This window comes from Rhinopithecus bieti, unplaced genomic scaffold, assembly GCF_001698545.2.
Source record: "Rhinopithecus bieti isolate Rb0 unplaced genomic scaffold, ASM169854v2 scaffold_19482, whole genome shotgun sequence".
Classification (NCBI taxonomy): domain Eukaryota; kingdom Metazoa; phylum Chordata; class Mammalia; order Primates; family Cercopithecidae; genus Rhinopithecus; species Rhinopithecus bieti.
The window spans coordinates 2796135-2819162 of NW_016809768.1; the positions used below are offsets into that span (position 1 = coordinate 2796135).

Genomic DNA, 23028 nt, shown 5'->3' on the forward strand with positions numbered 1-23028 from the left:
GTTTTTTGAAAAGGTTAACAAAATAGAGTTGTTTTGGGGAAATGTCACCAAGGGAAAAAAAGAAACAAATTAAAACATATAACATTTGGAATTAGAAAGACGGTATCACCACAGATAGACGGCAAACTAAAACTTTTCAAATAAACAATTTTTTTTTCTTTTTATGAGACAAGGTCTCACTCCCATCACCCAGGCAGGAGTGCAGTGATATGATCACAGCTCACTGCAGCTTCAACTTCCTAGGCTGAGGTGATTCTCCTACCTCAATCTCCTGAGTAGCTGGGACTACAGGCAAGAGCCACTGAGTCCAGCTAATTTTTGTATTTTTTGTAGATATGGGGTTTTGCCATGTTGCCCAGGGTGGTCTCAAACTCCTGGGCTCAAGAGATAAGTGATCCTCCCGCCCTGGCCTCCCGAAGTGCTGGGATTACAGGCGTGAGCCACTATGCTTGGCCAAGAATAAGTTTTTTATAGTGGTAGTATTCTCTTTTTTTTTTTGTAGCTCATACTTTATTTTTATTTTTAAATTATACTTTAAGTTGTAGGGTACATGTGCACAACGTGCAGGTTTGTTACGTAGGTGTACATGTGCCGTGTTGGTGTGCTGCACAATAGTGGTAGTATACTTAATAGCAAAAAAACAAAAAAAAACCCAAGTACATATTCATCAATAGATAAGTCAAATGTATGACATCCAATCTGTGGAATAGATGGTGCTGCTTAAAAGTATGAGATAGGCCTTTATGTACTAACATGGAAAAATTAGAATTACATATGTAGAACGCTTTAACTTGTGGGCAAAAGGATGGCTATGTTTTTCATCTTTGCTTCCATGTACATTTAAAAGCTCTAGAAGAAAACATCAAAAATGTTTGATAACACTGGATAGATGCTTGGGTATAGTGCACAGTAGGAACTAATTAGATGGAATCAGAGAAAAGGGAGATTTTTTTTTTTTTCTGTATATATACCTGTATACTTTTGCCCTTAGAAAATTGTGAATGTATGACCTATTCAGTAAGTTAAATAAGTAAAATAGAAATGTTGTGAATAGAATTTAAGCAGATTATGGCCAAGCATGGTGGCTCACACCTGTAATCCCAGCACTTTGGGAGGCTGAGGCGGGTGGATCACCCGAGGTCAGGAGTTTGAGACCAGCCTGGTCAACATGGTGAGACCCCCGTCTCTACTACAAATACAAATATTAGCCAGGCGTGGTGGTGGGCGCTTGTGATCCCAGGTACTTGGGAGACAGAGGCAGAAGAATCTCTTGAACCTGGAAGGCGGAGGTTGCAGTGAACTGAGATCACACCACTGCACTCCAGCCTGTGCGACAGAGTGAGACTGTCTCAAAACAAAACAAACAAACAAATAAACAATTCAAGAAAATGAGGAATCTGGATGTGGTGATGTCTTTTCATACAGGCTGCTGAAATGGGTGAAAGGAGCGGTGTCAAAGCTTAGCATGCCTGTCATCTCAGCATCCTCCAGTTACATCTTTCTAACCCAATGCATCTGTGTGGGGACAACACCATGCAAGTTTGCCCTTGGAAGCTTTTTCAAAACCATCCTTTCTTCTTTAGCTGACCCTGCCCCTGCTCTGGGCTGGGCTGTCACAGCCCTCTGACCAAGTCTCCTGCCTCAGTGGCTTGGCCCTGGTCTGCCTCTCCTGGCACCTGCATCCTCTTAAGACCACCAGCTCTGCATGTGGAGGGCTGGGGTTGCTACTGCTCCTGCTGCATGCCAGCCTCTTGGTTCTGAGTTCACCTTACCTTCCTGAGCCATGTCCCTCACCTGGAAAACGGGAATCATCCTAATAGCACTTCCCTTACTGCTCCCCTGAGGGTTGAATGAAATAATGAAGGAAACATGCTCAGCAGCAGACATACCCTGCCCTTGATAAGCCTTCACTCCTGTCACTGCTGGATCTCACTGTGGCTGGCACAGAGGTGTCACTCAGCGCTGCCTTCAACCAGAGGTGGTCGCCTGGAGCCTCCACCTGTCAGCTCCTTCAGAGTCCACTCTCGGCTTTCGAATCCAGGTCCTACTCTTTTCAGGGAGGTCCCAGACTGTGTAGGCTGGGACTGGGGTGGGGAGTTGCGGTAAAAGGGCCTAGCCCTGTCTACCAGTGTGGGCCTCCCTCAATGGGAAGCCCTTTGTGGGGGCAGGGGAGCTCTGTGCCATCTCTTTTTCCTTCTCAGATGTCATCACTGACATGTTCCTGGGTCTAAGTCTGTTCCCTGAAGAACCCAGCAGGCCAGCTTGTCAGTTCACTTTACCAGACCCCGTCTGCCTGAGGGCTAAAAGCCTTGACCTCCGTGTTACGGCCATGGTCTTAAAGGCCATCCTCTCATTTCTTCACCCTGTAAGTTTTGCTCATCCTTCAAGAAAAACCTGTTTGCTTGCTAGTTTTCCCCAAGACCCTGAAGTGATGTGCCCCTCCAAGCCCCAGGTCACTCTGTGCATTCCCAGGGTTGCCTGGGCGACAGGCAAAGCTGGCACCATCATAGGCAATGGGGCACCCAACCCACTCCTCAAATCTGTGGTGTAAAATCTGTGGCAATAATTTGCCTTAATTTTCCCTATGCACTCTACATTCTCACTAAATATTACGGAATTGTTGAACTTAAATTAGAAGTTTCGTGAGAAAGATTTTCCTCCCCTTCTTTTAATAGAATTATCCATTTAAGAGAATCATACATTTAACAGATGCAATACGTTCTCCCCATGTGATCCTAATAAGTGGAACCACCCAGGCCCTTTAAACGTTCAATTATGTTGGGGGTTGAAGGGGCATGTGTTTTCTTTTTACACAGTATTTTGACTTTTAAAAAAAAAATCTGAAATGAATCCGAATTCCTCCACACAAATACTGGTAAATGTATTCACAGGGCCATCATTCACAGCTCCAGCGGGAAGCTTGGGAATTATAACCTTACATCAGTGTCCAGGCTGTCATTTCCAGGCTAATTAACAGCCGGCTGCTGAGAGGACACTCAGACGACCGCTTGGTGAACACAGGGCAAAGGAGATCCAGTGGGAGAAGCTGATCAATGGGCTCTGAGCTCAGGGACCCATCTGGACTCTGGGGCGTGGCCTCAGCTTGATGAGGTATACAGCGTGCCTCTGATTGAATCTCCTTGCACTTACTCTGAACTCAGGAGGATCAGAAAGGTGTGAGTCGGTAGGACCAACACTCAGCTCCCCCCCAGCCTGGCTCTGAGACCCTCTGTGAACCCCAGTGTCCTTGCCTGGGACAGATAGATTCGCTGATCTCCACTTTATTGGGCCCTTCCGAAAAGTAAATGAGACAATGGCAAGGAGTATTTAGTGGAGGCTGAATTGGAAGCACAGGACTGGGGGATTGGATGCATTTTAAATGAGATCTAGTCGGATCTCCTGAGACTGTAAGTGAGGGAGCTGGAGCACAGATAGGGGAAGAGATTTCCTTGCTGGTTCCTGGAAGAGTGAGTCTCAGGACCCAAGTCTCCAAGCAATCCATCCTGAGCATCCCGTCAGCTCTGCCTCGCTGATGAAACGTCTAGCGATGATATTAAAACCCAACATGTGTTGGCTTTATCCCGTGCCAAGTCCTTTTCACTCATTATCCTCAATCCACAAACAACCCTGTGAAGCTGGTGGTATTACTTCCCTTTTATGGATGAGGACACCTCGGTTCAGAGTTGGGCAACTTGCTCAAGATTATGCAGCTAATTGCTGGCGGTAGAGGATTGGAACACCATTGGCATCCACAATGATGCTGGCGTCTGTTACCCAATCAGGCCTCCCCCTGGAAGAATCCACACTGCCTGCCAATCCTCAGTAGTAATGGGAGTTTTACTTCACTCTCCAAACAGGTATCACTTGTTGTAATAGAGTTCATGCATATAGAGGAAAACAAATGTATTATGTGTTTAAACCATGCATTTAAAAATGAATGTTATTAAATGTTTCTTTTTCAAAGACATTTTTGTTTTATGTTGATAGTTTTCCCAGCTTTGTGACCCATGACAGAAAAGAGAAGAAGATGGGTGCGCGTGCACGCGCACGCGCACGTGTGCGCACACACACACAATTTCTCCTCGTTCCTCTCCCCTTTAAAAAAAACTAACTGGTTCCTTCCCCAAAATATTTATACTTTAATTAAAGTGGCCTAAGGCAAAACTAATTTTCATGAGAGATTACTCTTCACTGATCTCCAATTATAGGCAGTTGCTATAGTTACACCTGAATTAAGGAAGATACATGATATAATAACTTCACAATGTAGAACTTCTCCTGGAAATGTGTTGCATACTTCCACCATCTATTGGGTAAGCTGAAAGGCTTTTCAAGGCTCCCTCTTCCATATTAGCTTCAAGAAAGGCTTAATGGAAGGGAAAGGAAGGAAAGGGTCAAAGGGAAGATCAAGAGGTTTTTACAGTGGTGGTGTGCCTCTGTGCCGTCACTGTGTGTTTTGTGAAGACATTGAGTAAAGCAGTGACTCTTTAACAAAATCTATGAATTAGGCCCCTTAGTTAGTGTCAACCTAAACTTCTGCCAGGGCTGAAGTGGTGGGGGATGGTTCCTACTAGGTAGAACTTGAAAGCTCTGTGAGAGACATGTGTATAGTATATATTTACTTAATAGTTTCAAGTGCGGACAAGACCACGAATAATGTTTATTTTCATAAAGAAAACTGTTAAAAGGATGACAACGACAAAATTGCATGTGGCAATGACTTGTATTTTTTTTTTTTTTTTAGTTCCCAAATGGCCTTGTTTAGTATGGAGAATGTTGAAAACCACACATCAACTATTGGCAGGTAAACACCAAAAAAGTTTTCTTGGGTATTGAAAAATGTTGACTACAAGACAGAATCAAAGACATGGCTAATTTTCTTCTTTTTAACTTAGTTCATAATTGTATTATTAAATAAATAGCCAACAATAGACACATTTGGAGCATATATGTTTTTAATTCCAATTCTATATGTGTCTTGGGAAATTCTTTGGGGGTTTTTGCTAAAATCATATAGACCATGAGTCTGGAACTTGTACTAACCCCTCCCCCATAAGTTCTTCCTTCACACACAGAAAATGCAGGCAGAGGCAGGAGAAGAAGGACCTAGCGTGGGATGAGCCCTGCTGTGGCTCAGCTTCCTGTTGGGTCATCTTCAGAAGACCCTGCAAGGCAGGCTTCACGGGACTTTCTTAGGGATTAGGAAGTCAGGCCTCATAGAGGCAAGCAATTTGCCCGGAGCCTCAGTGTCAGGATTCAACCCGAGACAATGCCCAGCCTCTCCATCGAGCCTCCGACTCCCCAGTGGATGCCTTTCCCCTTACTGAGCAGAGAGTGAAGATGACTTTGAGTTCATTCACCTCAAGGTGGCACATTCTTATTCTATTGTCACAGTGATGCAAACAACACAAGTATTTCGGGAGAAAAAAGAATAGTCTAGGAACCTGGCCACAGGGTTAGGCTGATCAACCAGGCTTTTAAATTTTAGTTTCCTTTATTTTTGCAGCATTTTTCCCATGTGTGGACCCAACTTCTTCATTGTTACGTGATACTCAGATTTTATCTTTCCTTTGCAGGATTAAAATATTAGTATCATTATTATTACTAGCTACAGATCATTTTGAGATATATTTGAACTCTTCTGTCCCTTCCTCACTAAAGTGTTATTTTAGAGAAAGCCCTGGTTACACCTGCCTCCCACCCCACGGTGAGAGTTCTGTCAATATTAATTGGTAATCGATGGTGAGGAGTCTGGACTCCCCCCTTCCACCCTGGAGCATGTGTTTTTGATCTTCATGACCTGTTGCCCAGGTGAACAATGACTAATCTTACTAACAAAGCATAAATCTCATTTTCCGATTTGCCGCATCTCTCCAACCAAACTCAATCCTTTGGGGAGAAAAGATGCACCTGTGTCCTTGAACTATCAACCCAATTACAGGATTATGCTTCCCAGAGTCCCTAAAGCCCTTGCCCGGTCAGCTGCCTTGCAGGTGAACTCAACAGGATGAAGCCTTCCCCGTGGTCCTTGACCTCCCTGCTACCCCAGGGTGAGCTTGGCTGGGCTGAGAAAGAATATTATCCTCATGCTTCGTGGGTCCTATTTCATGGCTGGGGACCAAGCAGGACCAAGCACCAATTTAGAGACAAGTTCCTGTTGGGCAATTTTTACATTTGCAAACCAAAGAAGTGGAGCTCTAAAGCAAGCTTGGGGTGGCTTTCATTTCGTCTGCTCTTCCATTGGCAGCCAATGGCATTTCCAACAAAAGTATGTCACCTTGCCCTGCTCATCTGCCTGTCTCTTTTCTTGGCTCTTTGTCCTCTCAGGCTCCCTGATACCCAGCCTCTTCAGTCTGCCTTCTCACGCCCTGAATAATCTGTTCCTCTTCTGCCCACTTACCTCCAAGCACAGACCCAATGAAAACTCCCTTAATGTGGATTTATGCAGGAAGTAATGGATGCACCTCACAATAGCAGCTGGGGGAAACAGCAGCACTCCTTCCAGTCTCCATGGGGGATGTGCATCCTCCCCTGGACAGCCTCTCCTCTGATAGCTCCATGATGAAAGTATTGAGCAAGGAACATAGCCTTTCCTGTGTCCCAGGTGAAGTTTCAGGGGCTTCAGCTCTGCTGTGTAACAGACTCCTGACAGCTCCTGCTATACTCGAGAGTGTACGAGGTTTATGTAGGATAGTCCTGGGCAACCCCAAACACATGCTCACTCTACCTCTAGTCATGATTCCTGCTGAAGTCTTGAGAAAACTGAGCAGAGAGAAGATACATGCATTTTCCAAGGTCACCCACCTAGTGAGGGGAGGAGGTAGCCTTGAACCTGGGTGGTTTGGCATCAGCATGGGCGTTCTATGCTGTAGCACAGGGCTCCTCAAGCCCCAGGCCCCAGACCAGTACCACACAGCAGGAGGTGAGCTGTGGACAAGTGAGTGAAGCTCCATCTGTATTTACAGCCACCCACCCCCATTGCTCGAATGACTGCTTGAGCTCTGCCTCCTATCAGATCAATGGCAGATGGCATTAGATTCTCATAAAAGTGCCAACACTGTGGTCAACTGCGCATGCAAGGGATCTAGGTTGCATGCTCTTTATAAGAATCTAATGCCTGATGATCTGTCACTGTCTCCCACCACCCCTAGATGGGACTGTCTAGTTGCAGGAAAACAAGCTCAGGGCTCCCACTGATTCCACATTATGGTGAATTGTATAATTATTTCCTTATAAATTGCAATGTAATAATTACAGAAATAAAGTGGACAACAAATATAATGGGCTTGAATCACCCCCACACCACAAAACTATCCCCTCTCCTACCTCCCTGGTCTGTGGAAAAATTGTCTTCCATGAAATCAGTCACTGGTATCAAAAAGGCTGGGGACCACTGCTATTAGCACCTTCTACTGCCTACTCCTCTTTCCTGTTTCAGTGCCAGAAAAACAGGATCAGAAGCCTGGTACTTCTGAAAGGGCTGTGTTAAAATCAGGGCTGGGCAAGTGAGCAGGAATTAGAGGGACCCCCCTGGAGCTCCTTGGAGCCAGCTCAACGCAGACCAGAGAAGTGGCCATGTGTCTTGAGGGTCATCCTTGCCTCCTTGCCCCAACCTCCCAGGACCAGCTCCTGACAACCAGACTCTTCTGCTCAAGAGCACCCACCTCCGAAGGCAAAGGCACTCACCAGACAACTGAATGCTCCCTGCAAGGAGGGTCTGTCATTTAACAGCGGCCAGGGAAGGAGTGGCCCATTGCAAGGATGCAATGCATGTTGAAATGTCATGGACTTTGGGAAAGCAATTGTATCTAAGGCCTTGTCTCAAGTCATGAGGTCACTTACAGCCTCAGAGATGAGACAGGAAGGGAAAGGGCTTCGGCAGGTGGCCTCAGGCTTGTGTTACAAGCAGCAGATGGCCCCAGAGGTGGCATAGTGGGGCCTACCCACGCCAAGAGGCATGATAAAGGGAGGGTTGGTGCTGAATTTGGGTCAGAGCATTGTGTAAGGGGCAGCTATCACCTGAACCAAGGCAGGGAACTCCTCAACATGAGAATTTTGGATACTAACCAGCAGGGGAACTGCAAGGGCACAAGAGAGCCAATGTCACCACACAGACCTCCTAAAGCAGCTGTTTAGGGTGGACACACAGTCACCCCTGCCCACGTTTCATGGGTTACAGCAAGTCATGTGGCCAAGCCCAGTTCAGTGGGGAGGGAGGCACACCTTGCCCAAAGGAAGCCATATGGCAGGGGAGGGACAGAAGAGTTGTGAACCAACACTACAATCGGCGCCCGTCTCGAACCTTTGAGGGACATTTGCCTGCTACCCTTAAGCTCAATTTCTGGGTCCAGCCCAGTCTAAAACCTCTGGGAGGAGCAAATTAAGAAGGGACGGTTCTTACCAATGGAGTTGTCTGTCCCATGTGTGCTGGGCAAGGCACAGAAGAGGCTTGGGGACAGAGGTTCTTCAAACTTCCAAGTCAGGTGAGGTGGACGTTGAGATAGGCACTGGTTTTGCAAGGCTGGTAAAGTGGGATCAGGGACATGTACAAAGTCCCCTCCATGATATCAGCCAGGGGGTTCAGCTTCTCCTGCTATAGGCCACAGAGACAATGAACTTCAGAGCACCTGCATGTAAGGAAATTAAATGATTTGTGAGAGTGTTTTTAGAATGAAGAAGAGCTATGAGTACTACAGGTTAAATGAAAGCAAAATAATGAGGAAAGCAGGAATTGTTAATAAGCAGCCAATAATATTTAATTATTCCAAACAATGTGGAAGGTAGGTACTACTATTCCTATTGTTCAGAAAAGGGAGGCAGGACTTGGAGAAAACTTATGACTTGCTCAAAAAAAGCTTATGCTTTGTCCCATTAGGGCAAAGACTCACTTTTGTGGATAAAAAGTATTGCCATGGGTAAATAGTTCCTCTGTTCTGCAGATATGATGGCATCGTACCTGCTAGATGACAATGGAAGCACATGTGGGAAGCAGAATCACCAGGAATGCACTCCTAGAAAGAATCTAAAGGACGTGTTCGAAACCAAAATGGGGGTTGGGGCAGAGCCTAGAATGAGTCTTGAGCTCTCAACCCCTAGTCTGGGAATTGGTCTTCACTGGTGCCTTCACTGTAGTTGGTTTCAGCTGTTAGTTCTCAACTAGGGGCATAGCTCATGCTTCTGAAAAACGGAAAGTCCCAGCTAGTGCTCTCCTCCGTAGCAAGGCTGTTTTGATAGCTGTGATATCTTCAGATGACCTCGGTGGGTTGGAGGTTACAGGAGATAATTCCTTTCTACTTGCACGGACACTGTCAGTCCTTAATCCAGGTATTTTCAGATGTATAGTCACTTTTCTCTGCAGACAGCCTTCTGTGATCACCAGGGGAAAATACAAATCCATTACTCTAATTTGCATAATCTGCCCTTTGATCTGCTGAATTGTTTTCCCCTTAGAAAAATGCTACTCTGCCTGATTTTTTATTCTTAACCTTTTCCACAGTGAAAATGTTTTCCAGGCTTCAGAAATTTCTTAAGTGGATATGACATAAATTTAAAAAGAGCTCCTTTAACATCACCAGCTTAAGTGCCAGACTGGCCATGTGGCTGGGCTTTTCCTGGGGCTTCCTGGCAGCTGTAACAGAAAAGGCTTGATAGACCACTTAGTAAATGAAGCTGGTAAATCAAATATTCACTCTAAGAACTGTCCCGAAGTACTTAGTACCAATTTTACTAGTATTCTGCAATGTACTCAGCACACAGAGAGATGGGACAACTGATTAGCTGGAACTGGGGGGCAGGGACCATCCCTCCATTTAATTTCTTTTCTAGTCCTAGACCAGCACAACACAGAACCCACAATACTCAAATAGGCAGATGATAATACATTTTAAAAGTGGACCTTTCAAACCAACTTCACAAAAGTCACTTTTGAAGCCCTTAGCGACATTTGAAATGGGTATTGGATTATTTCAAAGAATTGTTAATTATGTTAGGTGTTAATAGCATCATAATTATATAAGAAAATCCCCATTTTTTAAAACAGCAAAGCATACTGAAGAAGGTCAGGATGAAATGATCTGGTATCTAGAATTTGCTTTACAATATTTCAGAAATAAGGAAGGACAGGAGGAAGGAAAGAGGGAAGGAAGGAACGGAGAAAGAGGGAGGGAAGGAAGGAAGACAAGAAAACAAATAAATGAATTATGGCAATTTCCTGATAATATTTGGAATCTGGGTGATGGGTGCATGGGGCCATTGCAGACATGCTTTTGTGGTGTTTGGTAATTTTCATAATAAAACAAGCAGGCCTTCAATACGCCTAAGCTACAACAATAAAGCAAAACATCTATGTTTCAAGAATGAGGCAAGCAGAGAACAACAAGGAGCAAGGACCTAGAAGTATGTGAAACATAAAAAGATCATTGTTACAACAACTAAGAAGAAAATCTTCACCTGAAAGGGATGTACTTTACGGAACAAAGGAAAATCTTATAAAGGGATGGTTTTCTATTCTTAAAGAGACAAAAAAAAGTATGTCATTTGTTAAACAGAAATATGATGGTAGAAGGGGAGAATAAAACATTTAATAAACCAAAGAGCATCATTGTTGGAAGAAATTAAAATCAAAAAATGGCCCTTCAGCAAGTTAAGCAAATGATATAAAAAATAAAATAGAGAAAACACTCAAAAAGTTGAAATTTCTTAAGAAATAAGAAGAACGTGAATGAAGATGACATTTTTGCTTATCAGAATTGATACTAGCCAGTGTTGGTCACCAAAGTACAAGAAATAAACGCTTTAGTTTGGGGTCTATAAATTGGCATAGTGTTTTTGAGGATCCATTTAGCATTATCTGCTAACATTTTAAAGATACACGCTCTTTGGCCTTGTAATTCTACCTGTAGCAAAATATCCTATAGAAATGCTTGCACACATGCAGAATGATACATTCACAGAAATATACAACGCAGCTCTGCAAGTGTGAAAAACTAGTAATCACTTAAATGTCCATCTGTTGGGAGGAGGTTGAATATTCTATAATATGTGCATTTGACAATGACTACTACATGTCAAGGAAAATAATCACAAATATGTCAGGCCTGACAGGAGAAGAAAGAATTTCACTTTTACAATTTTCTATTTTTTGACTTTTAATAAAAAGCATGAATAAATATGTTATTTGTGTAATTTTATTAAAGGTAACACAAAAACATTTAAAAAATCAACAGACATGGAAAATAGAGTCTGGAAATACCATCCTTGGTAATGGGATCGGAATTGGTAATCAAAGGTATAATGCAATTGACTATGACTAAATATGAAAACAGCTCACCATATTCAAGGCAAAACAAACAGAAAATTTCTCAAGACATTCTGGTGGAATGTTCGAGCTTTAAGATGAAAAAGAAAACCCATTATTAGACAGAAATCTGGTTACTTTAATTCAATAAGGATTTGAAGCCATTTCCTTTATACAGTGTTCACTGTTCTAAACACTGCAGATGAACAAGATGAAGACTGTTGATAGGAAAAATATGGTAAACAAGGAAACAAATAAACAAAAAAAGTCATATGTTGTAATGCAAAAAACTAAAATATGGCAGTGAAACAGAAAAGAATGGTCTTTACTATAATAATGACTAAACATGTCTTTAAGTCTATAAATGTTGAAGATAAGTACTTGAGAGTGAGAAAGTTGTCATTGAAAAGAATTATGGGTAAACAATGAAAATCAATAAAAAGATATCCTTAGAGATATAAATACACATATTGATGTCTCACAGAAAAGCTGTGAAATATCCCAGGTAAAAACGTTTTGGAAAAAAATTATGTTGAAAAGATAATAGAAAGAATATAATTTTTTAAAAAGCTTCTCAAGTTAGACAAGTAAATAATGAGAAATTGGCCAGCAAAAGACAGATAACCCAATGGGAAAATGATCAAAAGACTTGAACAGGCACTTCACAAAAGAGGAAATCCAAATGTCCAATAAACATACAAAAGGTACTTGACTTCCCTAGTCATTAAAGTGAAAATTAAAGCCACAATGTGGTATAACTGTACCCCTCTGCTCTCCTCTCCAATTTCTCTTCTTCCAGTCTGAGGGGGTAAAAGAAGGTAGGCTAGGGAGGAGGTAGAATCATACTTCCTTAGACCCAGATGTACTCTCTCTTTTTAGATTTTGCTTTTGTTCCTAACTAGTCTTAGAGTGAAGTCATCTCTTACATGGCATTTTCTGGATTTTTAATAGACAGGCTATTTTATTTTATTATTTTATTTTGAGATGGAGTCTTGCTCTGTCACCCAGGCTGGAGTGCAGTGGCCCCATCTTGGCTCACTACAAGCTCCGCCTCCCAGGTTCACGCCATTCTCCTGCCTCAGCCTCCTGACTAGCTGGGACTACAGGTGCCCGCCACCACACCCAGCTAATTATTTGTATTTTTAGTAGAGACGGATTTTCACCGGATTAGCCAGGAAGGTCTTGATCTCCTGACCTCGTGATCCGTCCATCTCAGCCTCCCAAAGTGCTGGGATTACAGGCGTGAGCCACTGCACCCAACCTAGACATAGCCTTTTAACAATACTTCTCAATTTTTGTTTCCTTACTGGTGAACTGGTTTGTCTCTCTTTGTACCCAGCCCAGTATTCTAGCCAGTTGTGTGGTGTGCTGGTGAGGGATTAATAACTAGATGTCTAAAATGTATGCATGTAGACATAAGTTCATTGTAAATTTACCGCTATAAAAATATGCAGCGAATATTTACAAATAATGCCAAATCCTATAATACTCATTATTATAAATTTCTTATACCAATTTATTCTCACAGAATAGTTTATTGATTTTTTTTTTTCTGCCAAACTTTTATGTAATATCTGTAGTCAACCTATGGTTCCGATTCTTGAATGAGAGTAGTTCTGACATAAATGCTGGTTGATATTTTCATTCATATTCACAAGTAAAAAAGAAATGAAACAACAATGAAGCTTCACTAGCTTGTTCATGATGTGAGTGACTTCTTTGCTGAATTGCTGAGTTTTCTGATAATGAAAGAATATATCTTCAAGTTTTTGGGCTATTCACAACATGATAGTTACAGACATAACATGCTTTCATGTTTAACCTGCATTGAGTATTAACATTTCCTCTATCATATCTTTAAGACTAAACAATCAACAAAACAATAAGTCAAGTCCTGGTTCATAGCATTTGCCAGTGTCCACGGTGTAAGTACTCCCTCCATGGCCAATTCCAAGCTACCGATGTGACCTGACAGATCACAGCCCTGGAAAGAGGTTCCCAGTGATCACTGTCAAGCAGTGTTTGTTTCCACCATCAAGAGACAATGAATGTAGACAACAAGAGCACTACTAATAGTAAAAAGTAGCAAGATCATTAGGAAGTGATGAGGTTTAAGTATTTATTGCTGTTGCTTTTAATAAAATGAATCTAATTGTGAATTTTTATGATTTGCTTTTTAATAATGCCTTAACAACCAGTTTGCAAAACCCCTGAAAATCTAACAATTGGCTCTTGGATCTTTCATTGTGCTCTTGATCGCCCCACATAGTGGCAGGAGAAGGAGAAAATAATTAGTCAGATATGTGTCACAATTGAGGCTGGAGTTCAAGAGGTATGGAGGACGTACATTAAGAGAAAGATTGAGGGTAAAGCAAAAACACAGGGGCTTCTGTGTCACTCCCCACTGAGGACTTGGGGAGGAGAATGCCTGGTCCTGCAGAAGATCCAAGACCAATACTCCTAGGATGCCCCTGGCTCCTTCTGGGTGTGGAAGGCAGTAAGAAATTCCTGCCCATGCCTGTGGGGACACTCAGGGGGCATGGAAGTTTGACCAGGAGGTTTCCAGGAGTGGCCAGGGTAGGGAAAAGGACCCCATAGGCAGATACAGGCCAAACACCTAAGCTAAAGCGAATGGGCAGCATTGTCAGACTCAGGAAAAATGCACCAGGGAGGCTGAGATAGCACCGGTTGGTTGGCAGAGGGAGCTACTGGGCCATGACCCAGCTGAGAACAGCCAGAGATGTGGGCAGCAGTGGCAGAGACAGAGCCAGACCAGGGCCACCAGACCATGCACGCCAGGGGCAACTCTAGGCCTGAGGCTGCCCTTTCCCATGGAGCTGCAGTATCATTTTCATCCTTTACTCTCAGAAACCACCCAGACGGGAGCAGGGAGGGAGGGGACATCAAAGACCAAGTGATGGGAAAGAGCCCAAGGTACCCCCGAGACTGCCCAGAGGATGGGTCGAGGCATTTACTAGGTGATACAAAAATGTAATTTCTTCCCTGCTACTCAACTCCTACTGAGTGCAAAATCTGCAAAGGAAATCTGGTCTCCTTATTTTTCTTTTACTCTAGTAAATGTCAGTTTGTAATGCCACAATAGAATCTTCACTGGGGACTTGGAAATCCTATATAAAAACCAAGTATTTATTCCCAGTTGCATCTGGATTTAAAGAGCACCTCATTCTAGAAGGATTTCTGGTGAGGGTTTGAGGCAGTGTTTGTGGTGGGAGCCATGAAGGCCGGGCTGGATGTGTGGCAGGGTGAGCTGTGCCAGGCACTGACAGCTCAGGGGTCCCCTTCCCTGGGGGGCTCTTAGTGCTGGGGATGCAGGTCCCCCCTACAGGGAATTGCACGTGTGATGCAGGGAAGAACGGATGGTCAGCTGGGGCTGACTTGAGAGAGTCAAAGCTCTGTTGGACAGAATACAAACAAACAACCATGGGTGCACGTCTGCAGGCTGACCAAGGATGGCCGCAACACCCACTGAGGTTTGAGGTTTCTCTGCTCCTCCCCACTGTATTTCTCAGCAGTGCCATTAACGAACTCATTGACTGAGTACCCTGGGGACTTCCTTCTCTCTCCTTTCATCGCCACAGTGGCCCTGGGGCCCACAAATCCAGGGCAGAATAGCTTCAATTTTCCACTTTCTTAGAGTTGCCAGGGGCTTCACACTCCCTAACTTGCTTGCTCCACTCTTGCTTCCATCCTGAGAAAACTCACATTTCCCCAGGGCCGCATGTGCAGGCGGTGGGAAGTGCCCGTTTTCCATCCAGAAATTATTGACTTGCTTTGAGAATTCTTCAAAGGAAACTTTCTCACACTTGATAATTTAATGAGTTTGCTTATTTACTCCAGGGCTTTATAGGAGGTGCAAACCCTTCTCATCAAAATCACATGTGGACTTAGAGTATGGCTATATTCGGATTTTCAGTCAGTTTTTTTTTTTTTTTTTTTTAATTCTAAGCATGGTTTTGTAGACAGCTTTATAGGTGGCACCAGCCGCATCACCCACGTTTTTCACTCTGTCCTTGATCAGGCTGGGGTGTTGTACCTCTTGTCTTGTGAGAAATGCTGGGCACCCAAGACTCAGGCAGAGCATGGTGGAGCTTCCTGGGAGAGAAACAAGAGACTCGGAAATTCCCAGGCCAAGATATCACATCTGCTCGGCGTTCCCCTTCAGCTGGAATTCTCGGGAATGGCTGTGGGCTTTGTTAGAATAGCCATGGCTAAGGGTGCTTTGCAGATCTCGTGAGCTGAGATTGATTTTCTGAAACTGTGCCGGGGCAGAGGCTCCAGCGTGTGTTTCCTGGGGTCTCTGGCGACACCCCGGTGAGTGCTCTCCTCCTCCAGCCGTGCCCACCCGGGGGTGGTGTGTTCGTCCACTTCTTACACAATGCTGTGTGTTGCTGTCTTGGTTGCCACCTTCCCAGCCAATGTTCCAGCCAGGTGGACCCTCATGGAAAAGGCACCAGTGGTCTCAGACTGGCATTGCTCCCTGTCCCACCTCAATGTTGCAAATGTTCCCTGCCCAAATGCCTGCTGTGCAGTAGGAAAACCTATGTGACACCCCGCTCATGTGAACAAGAAAGAAATGATTTCCTCCTTTTGTCCCTTTCTTGGAAGTAGAACCAGAATTGGTCCCATTTTGACTTTGCTGTACAAGTGACTTAGGGTCCCATGGGTGAGTTGGACCTCTCGACGAAGATCTCACTGTGAGGAAAAGTGTTTTTTCTTCTTACCCTTGTTCCAGATTGATTCACAGGCTTTCATGATAGAATTAGAGTCATTTTAGTGGAAGCGTCTTTGAAGACACCTGGGTTGATGGCGGATTGATAGGAATTGTGGGTATCTCTGAGTAAAAGTGTATTTCCTTACTGGGGTCCCGCTTAAGAAGTTATACATGTTCAGGGACTATGGGCATTAACTAATGAGGGAGGAGCAATGCCTGTGCGATCCAGCCAGCTGCAAACCAATCTGCAGGGTATTGAGTTACAGTTAGGACTAGAATGCCAAACCATAGCGGATGTGTAGAGAGACCTACGATGGGTCATTCCCAGGGAGTGAGGAGCTAGCTCAAATACAGGATGACAGGGAAGGAATAGAGCACAGAGCAGGAAAAGGCTTTTCAAGATACATACCTGGCATAGAACTCATCTGCAGCAAATATAAAGAACTCTCACACACCAGTAAGAAAAAGGGAAAACCCAGCAGAGAGTGGGTAGAAGATGTGACTGAGTGTTTCACAAAGGGGATATTCAAATGGCCCATGTACGAGAAGATGCTCACCTTGATGCGTTGTCAAGGAAACGCCACAGAAAACCACAGGAGATGCTGCAACACATCCACCAGAATGGCTCAAACAAGGACGACAGGCAAGACTCAGTATTGATGAGGATTTGGAGGTGTTAAACCTCTCACACAGTGCCACTGGGGGTGTAAATGGCACCACCAGTTTGGAAACTGAATGTCCACACACCCCTTTGTATCTTATTCCCCAGCAATTCCACTCTCAGGTAGGTATCCAGCAGAAATGCATATGAATGTTCACCCAAGACATATGCACAGAAATGTTCATAGTGGCCATAGTCATATCAGTAACAAAGTGGAACCAGTCCAAGAGTCCATCAAGAAAAGATAAATACAGTAAAATCTCATACAGTCATAGAAATGGACAAATCAGAACAATTCACCACAACAACACAAATGAAGCTTGCAGATACAATTTTAGACATCAGAAGCCAGACACCAAAGATATACTATATGATTCTACTTATGTTAAGTTCAAAAATAGGCAAAACTGGTCTATGGTGTTCAGAGTCTGAATAATGGGAGAAGGGGGCTAGTTAACAAAAGTGGACATGAGAGGGGTAATTCTGGGTTGCTGGCAAGGTTCTGTTTCTTCTTTTAATTGATCTAAAATATTTTAAAATATTTATGATGTACCTGTATTTGTTCTATGCATAGAATGTGTAATGATCAAGTCAGAGTATCTGGGGCATCCATCACCTTGAGTATTAATCATTTCTATGTGTCGATAACATTTCAAGTTCTCTTTTCCTTTTTTTTTTTTTTTTTTTAAGACAGAGTCTTGCACTGTCACCTGGGCTGGAGTGCAGTGGAACGATCTCAGCTCCTCTGCGTCCCAGGTCCAAGCGATTCTCTTGTCTCAGCCTCCCGAGTAGCTGGGATTACAGATCCCCACCACCACACGTGGCTAATTTTTTGTATTTTTAGTAGAGACAGGGTTTCACTATGCTGGCCAGGCTGGTCTCGAACTCCTGACCTTGTGACCTGCCCGCCTCGGCCTCCCATAGTGCTGGGATTACAGGCGTGAGCCACCGCACCCGGCCTCAAGTTCTCTCTTCTAACTACTTTGAAATACATTATACGGTTGCTATTGTCACTCTATTCTGCTATCAAATATTGGGACTTATTTTTTTCTCTCTAACTGTATGTTTGTACCCACAAATCAACCTCTCTTTATCCCCTCTCCCTCTCACCCTCTTCCCAGCCTCTCATATCTGGCATCGTATTCTCCACACCCCGCTCCTTTTTTCCTGTAATGAGCCAGATAATATAGCATTCTATTCTCAATCTTCATGAAATCACAGTTTTTTTGTTTTGTTTTGCTTTTTTTTTTTTTTTTTTTTTTTTTTTTTTTTTTTTTTTTTTGCTTCTGTATATGAGCGAGAACATGAAGCATCTGTCTTTTTGTGTGTGGCTTATTTCACTTAACAATAACTTCCAGTTTCATCCATGTTGCTGCAAAAGACATGATTTCATTCTTTTTTTATGGCTGAAAAGTATTCCGTTGTGTGTATATACCGCATTTTCTTTATCCCTTTGTCCATCAATGGACACTTAGGTTGAGTCCATGTCTTTGCTACTGTGAATAGCGCTGCAATAAACGTTTGATGCAGCTATGTCCTTGATATACAGATTTCTTTTGCTTTGGATAAATACCCAGCTGCTTCTTCATCTAAGTGACACTCTGTTGATGATCTGTGAGTTGGTTGCATGAGTGTGTTTACTTTATGAGATCCATTTATCTGTTTGCTTATTATTTGTGCATCTTTCTGCATGTGTGTTATACTTTAATGAAACTGTATTTAATGAAATTTTACTTATAAATGGAGAGGGGCTTGTTAGTTCTTAGGGGGTTAATCATTCATAAGTCCTAAATCTCCTATGAATTAAGACCTCCTAAGAAATAAGACACAGGAGCTGTAGAGATTGAGTTTTAAAGCCAACAAGAGATTTTGTTCATCTGTTGTTTGTTGTCTGAGAGGCAAATTTACATTGGAGAGTTCAGTTTGGATTTATGGCTCCAACTGGACTTCTTGTCGGCCTCTATCCCAAGCCAGTCCTTGGGCTGACTCACATGGAGGAGGATTGAGGTCTGCAGAGTAAGAAGAGTCAGACTGTTGGCTGGATCACCACTGGGTGTTCTGCCTGACAGAGGGAGAAGGGCATCCTGACCCACACCTGACCCTAGTGTGCTTGCTGCAGAGTGGGGAGCTGAGGTCAGCCACAGTGGCCTGTTCCCCTCTCGAGTCTCACCAGTCAGAGAAGTCTTTGGGACAAGTGAGTGAATTGGGATGAGGAGTGAATTGGCCAGGAGAGGTTCTTCCAGGTAAAGGCAGAAACACTTCCAAAGGCTGTCCTAGAGACTCATGCATCTGAAGGAAGGTGGACAGAGGGCAGGTCAAAGAAAGCTCTTCTTGATTTCACTCCTGCCAAGCGTTAGTGCCATATGTCCAAAAGCAGATCCTCCAGCCCTACACTGGTTTGGAAAAAATCTCTTAGTGGTATAGTGGTAGCTTAGCTTCAGGGTCCCAGATCTTCACCCTCTTTCTGTAATAGATCATACAGCCAAAACTTGTTCCGTGTGATTCCTTGGTGCCTCCCGGTGGAATACGTGGAGGACAATCTATCTTGGGTTGATTTAGAGGTTTGTCACATGACTTGCTTTCTTGGCCCCTAGAAAGTCAGCAGACAAGAAGCTAACAGTCCTCACTCGCACCCATGTGGTTTAGCTTGGCTTCTTGCCCTTCTGCCATCAAAGTGACATGCCCTGCTAGCTGCTGTCCTGAGAGGAATGAGGGGATTCAGTGAGTGGACCTAAGCCATGCCCACAGACTGGAGCCAAGCCCAGTCAATCCCAGCTGAGCCCAGCAGGGCCACGACCTGCACACGACTCTGTGAATGAAAAAGAAAGCCTGAGGTTCTGGTTCTGTTTGTTACGCAGCATTTTTGCAGCAATAGCTGTCTGATGCAAAGACAAAAAGCCAAACACAGATGTTTCCTGTATCAAAGAGTGACGTCTGAAATATACCCATTATCTTGCAAAACTTAGGAAGTTATAATGATACCCTGGTCACCAGGGCTTAGATTTGGGTTCCTTTTTGCACATTTTGAATATAGAAAGGCTTGTAATTTTCACTTCTCTTTGAGCCTCATGCCCTGGCACCTGGGTGCTGTGCTGAAGGTGGGCTGGTTAGCAATGGCACCTGGGGCCATGCTGCAGCTACCACCACCACTTGCCCCTGCCAGTGAAATCTAACAGCTAGAGGTTATTTTGTCTCTCCTTCTCAGAATCTATTTTGGCCCGAGACTCCCGCTCAGCAGATTCCTGAACAGCAGCTGCTGTTGATGATTGTGAGATGCCCAGTGGCCTGGTGGGACCAAGGTTTCTGCCGTCTGCTCTTCTCCAAACTTGCCTGTGCTCAGCGTGGACTCTGCAGACCTGGAGGTCCAGTGCAGGGGTGGGCTGGGCCTGGAGTTTTCTCTTCTAGTTCCAGCATCATCCTGAAACTTCTCTAGCTGCTGCCCCAGGTCTCCTGGTGCCCATGTCACCCGTGTCCCACATGTAAATCTCAGGTAAGGATAATTTTGGTCTTTAGATTTTCCTGAATGTCATTCAACTTTATTCCTCCATTTCCCTCTCCAAAATGGCTCTTCACATGCTCCATTTGTTCCTTAATACAATCTATGTCCCATGGAGAAAGCTGTGCTCCCATTTTTGATTCCCAAAATCCAGAATCATAACGACACATTTCTGGATTTCAGAGCAAATGGGGGAAGCCACATAATGACTGGATAAGTCCCCCTTAACTTTAGATGAAGGTCAGACAAGATGAAGAGGAAAATACTAAAATATCTCCTAGTATAGATACTGCCCTGGCTATGGAACCAGGGAGAACTCCCAGAAGCATCTGCTTGCCCACCTGCTCTGCCTAGCTGGGCTACAGAGACTCTCTTTCTGGTTTTCTAGTCCCTGCTGTGGCCCAGGTGGAGCTGGGGAAGTCAGGCCAAGGTGAGACCTGGGTAAGAGCCTCACTGGAGTCCTCGCCTGTCACTAAGGAGCCCCAGCACCATCCCTCTGACACCACCAAGGTCAAGGGACTGAGCTTCCTAAAGCAGTAATGCTGAAAGCCACTGCCCTGGCCCAGCCCCAGGCTTCTCTCTCCACCTGTGAATTCTGACCAGCACATGTCAATCCTTTCCAGCCACCTCTCCAATTTAGTTCACTGTCAAATCCCAAACCAGTTGGCGGGCAGACAGAGGATTCAGACATATGGACATAGTAAGTCAGTCTTTCTCCTGCTAAAGCTGGCCGGGAGACCTGAACTTTACCTGGGGCCACGGACTGGCTTCCAAACCCCTTGGCCGTTGTCAGAAGTGCAGGACAATGACGCCAGTGAGGGTTGGGAGTGGCTGAGCAAACTCGCTTACCCAGGGCTTCCAGAAGGCAGGTGGGACCTGAGCCCACCATCCTTAGCACAGGGCAGCAGGGACACAGAAGAAGACCCCCTCCCTTCTTTACAGGCACGACATGAGGACGGAAAGGAGAGCACCCCGGGGGCTGAGTGGCCCACGCAGGCTCCTTCCTCCTCTCGGTCTCACCCTGCAGAGAGGCACACGACAGTGGGGTGGAGAGAAAGGGGCAGGCCTCTCCCCTCTGTGGGAAATTGAGGACTAGGAATGGACCTACGGGGTCAGTTGGTTTACACACATTTCATACCGTATTTCCATACGGCACATACAGGGTTTGAATAGGGCGTTTCCCCCTACGTTCCTGTCCTTCCTGGAACCTCTCAGAATGTGGCTTTCTTTGAAAATAGCATCATGGCTTGATGTATTTGGCTCAGATTAGGTCATTCTGGAGTAGGGTGGGCCCTGATCCAATGGGACTGGTGTCCTTATAAGAGAAGGAGAGATGCCTGGAGGAGCACAGGGCGGACACCATGCCAGGCGGAGGTGGAGGTGGGGGTGCCGCATCTCCTAGTCAAGGAGCTCTGGGGACTCCCTGCAGCTCCAGAAGCCTGGAGAATGGAACACGTTCTTCCCTGGAACCCCCAAAGAGAGCGTGGCACTGCCAGCCTCTCGATTGCAGGCTCCTGGGTGCTCCATCTGTGGGACAATCAGTTTGTTGTTTGAAACCATCCGGTTTCCGGTGTTTTGTTACAGCAGCCCTGGGGAATGAAGACACCTCAACAGCTCAGTGGTTTCGGCCCAGCTCACGGGAGTCGAGTGCACGCCCACTCAGGAAAACACTGGGAAAGAACAAGGAGATAGAGGAGGAGGCAGAGGCGGAGGAAAGAGGTGACTTGCCCAGCCAGTTACTCCTGAGTGCCCTGCTGGTCTCTAAAAGCAGAACATGCTGCTCTGGGAGACAGAATGGAGAGGCTGCAGACACTTGTGCACGTAGAGATGTGAACGGTGTGACAGGAGAGTCACGGCTGTTCTCCGCTGGACACTGCTGACACTTGCTGGCTCGATGAGGTGTGCACGTCACCTCTCCCCTGTGAGCCCCAGACTCCTTGTCTACAGGATGAAGGCAGTAACAGCCCACAGTGTAAGCTGATTGTGGGAATTAAATGAGATGCTCAGGTAACATGCTTCGCAGTGTTCTGCTCACACAAGCATTCAGGTCATGGAAGATGATTGTGGAGCTACCACTGGGTATGAAGTGAGATGCTGGGGAAACAGCAGATACGGCACACAACTTATACCAGAGAAACTTATATATAAGGACATATTATTCGATAAAAGTGGCATTTTGAAGCAATAAACAAGGGAGGAATTGTTCAACCAACTGTTGGGGAAAAATTAGCTGATGATTTGGAATTTTAAAATGATGTATGCCAAACTTTAAACCCGATGTTAAAATACATTCTAGAACTATTCAAAATTAAATATAAAATCCAAACCAAATCAACTTACTTGTTGATATTGCAATGTAGAAAAGGAAGAAAAATAAAGTTCAACTGCATTAAATCTGCATAAAAACAGAAGAAAAAACTATACATTGAGGAAAATATCTTAGAAATGATTTACACACAACTAGTAAACACGTGAAAGTGTCATATAAATCAGTTAAATAAACTAAAATACCTGTAGGTGTGTCGGCACCACACTATCCATGAAGACTTTTGTGGTGACCATGGAAATGGGCCTCTCAGCTCTTCAGCCATGGGGACAATCATTGACCAAGGGCCCTCAGTCAGCACATTATTTGGTCACCAAATCTGTCACCAAGTCTGTCACTGGTTTGCAGTGAGGCCACACTTGTTGCAAGCTGTTCCCAGGTGGAGACGGAGGGCGGCAGGGATGCTAAGTGTCTCCTAAAACAAAATTAAGTCTTTAAGAATTAAAGTTTGTTTTGCTCAGCAGTCTTCCTAAGGGCTGTGGTCGAGGCCCACTTCCCTGGGCGGGCCTCTCAGAGT

At 44.6% G+C, this 23028-nt stretch overlaps 1 long non-coding RNA gene across 1 annotated transcript in view; it reads right to left on the reverse strand.

Annotated features, from left to right (window-relative positions):
• Nucleotides 1-22764, reverse strand: part of LOC108540960 (uncharacterized) — a 35198-nt gene extending 12434 nt beyond the window's left edge. The window contains exons 1-2 of the long non-coding RNA XR_001888815.1: nucleotides 22697-22764; nucleotides 8402-8627 (exon numbers count right to left, since the gene is read on the reverse strand). This is a non-coding gene — a long non-coding RNA (uncharacterized LOC108540960). The remainder of the gene's footprint in view (nucleotides 1-8401; nucleotides 8628-22696) is intronic.
• Nucleotides 22765-23028: the final 264 nt, after the last annotated feature.